We start from the raw sequence: 2,390 nt of genomic DNA, 5'->3' as shown, positions 1-2,390 counted from the left end.
TTGGTCTTTCATGACAAGATTCAACAAAGCAGTATTAATATCACAAGACTCCGCACTAGTGGAGGGAGGAGCAATCAGAGTGCTAATAAAATCACTATTGTTGGTATTTGAGAAATGGCACAACTTGGTGTTCTCTTGAGTCACGATGACTATGCAACAAGATTGCACTCAAAAACAGATCTGACGAGAAAATGGTGAACGAAAAAGAGGTCGAATGAAACAGCAAATTTTTTGTGAAGTGGGAAAGAGGAAAACGAGAGGCAAATGGAAAATAATGTAAATTGCGAGGAGATGAGATTTGTGATTAGGAACCTGGTTGATGTTGAAGATCCTCCCCGACAACGGCGCCAGAAATTCCTTTTGATGTCTGCTAGAACTACGTCGGTATTTCCCCAAAGAGGAAGGGATGATGCAGTATAGCGACGGTAGGTATTTCCCTCAGTGATGAGACCAAGGTTATCGAACCAGTAGGAGAACCTCCTCACACCATGTAAACAACACTTGCACACAAATAACAAATACTCACAACCCGACGTGTTAAAAGGGTTGTCAATCCCTTTCGGGTACGGCGCCTCAAGATAGGCAAATAACGTGAGGTAAAAGTGGTAGATAGGATAAATAGATCGCGGAACAAATAAATTGCAGCAAGGTATTTTTGTATTTTTGGCTTAACAGATTTGAAAATAAATGCAAGGGAAAATAGATCGCAAAGGCAAATATGATGAAAAGAGACCCGGGGGTCGTAGGTTTCACTAGTGGCTTCTCTCGAGAAAAATAGCTAACAGTGGGAAAACAATTACTATTGGGAAATTGATAGAACTTCGAATAATCATGGCGATATCCATGCAATGATCATTATATAGGCATCACGTCCAAGATTAGTAGACCGACTCCTGCCTGCATCTACTACTATTACTCCACACATTGACCGCTATCCAGCATGCATCTAGTGTATTAAGTTCATGAGAAAACGGAGTAATGCAATAAGAATGATGACATGATGTAGACGAGATCCGTTTATCTATTGCGGAGATATAGATCTCATCTTGTTATCCTTAGTAGCAATGATACATACATGTCGGTTCCCCTTCTGTCACTGGGATCAAGCACCGTAAGATCGAACCCACTACAAAGCACATCTTCCCGTTGCAAGATAAATAGATCAAGTTGGCCAAACAAAACCCAAATATCAGAGAAGAAATACGAGGCTATAAGCAATCATGCATATAAGAGATCAAAGAAGACTCAAATAACTTTCATGGATAAAAACATAGATCTGATCATAAACTAAAAGTTCATCGGATCCCAACAAACACACCGCAAAAAGATTTACATCATATGGATCTCTCAGAGACCATTGTATTGATAATCAAGAGAGAGAGAGAGAGAGAGAGAGAGAGAGAGGAAGCCATCTAGCTACTAACTACGGACCCATAGGTCTACAAAGAACTACTCATGCATCATCAGAGAGGCACCAATGGAAGTGGTGAACCCCTTCATGACGGTGTCTAGATTGGATCTGCTGGTTCTGGACTCTGCGGCGGCTGGAATTGATTTTCGTCGACTCCCCTAGGGTTTCTGGAATATTGGGGTATTTATAGAGCAAAGTGGCGGCTCAGGGTGCACCCGAAGTGGGCACAACCCACCAGGGCGCGCCTGGGCCTCCTGGCATGCCCTGGTGGGTGCTGCTCCACTCGAGCCACCTCCCAGGTGCTTCCTTGGCCCACTGGATGTCTTCTGACCCAAAAAATCCTCCATGGGTTTTGTTGCGTTTGGACTCCGTTTGATATTGATTTCCTACGATATAAAAATCATGCAGAAAACAGCAACTGGCACTGGGCACTATGTCAATAGGTTAGTACCAAAAAATGATATAAAATGATTGTAAAACATCCAAGAATGATAATATAACACCATGGAACAATAAAACAAGTATAGATACGTTGGAGACGTATCAGTGGCCCACTAACGAGTACCACCTAAAGGCCACTTTCTTTGTCGTCTGCTAGCGGATGGCAAAGATTCTTTGTCGCCTGCTAGCAACGGCAAAGAGAAGGCAGCTAACAGGTACGTGCGGCCCACCCCACCTCCCACTCTCCATCTCTCTTTCTCTCTCACTCCACCGTGCCGACCCCGACCCCAACCGCCGCTGCCGCTCCCGACCTCCACCGCCCTCGCCGCCCCTGACCCCCCTGCCGCTCCGTCGCGCCAGTCCACCATCCGCCACCCCGCGGTCCGCTGCGCCCCCGCGGCCCCTGCAACCACCGTCCTCGCCACCCCGCGGTCTCTCACTCCATCGCCCCGACGCCCTCTCCGCCCCGCCACCCCGACAGCAAGGTGCCCCTATGCCCCGCCGCTCTGCCGCCCTTGCCATCCCAGCCGGCCCGGCG

Source organism: Triticum dicoccoides, chromosome 2B (assembly GCF_002162155.2).
Source record: "Triticum dicoccoides isolate Atlit2015 ecotype Zavitan chromosome 2B, WEW_v2.0, whole genome shotgun sequence".
Taxonomy (NCBI): domain Eukaryota; kingdom Viridiplantae; phylum Streptophyta; class Magnoliopsida; order Poales; family Poaceae; genus Triticum; species Triticum dicoccoides.
The sequence above is the reverse complement of the archived record's forward strand: the minus strand, read 5'-3'. Positions refer to the sequence as shown.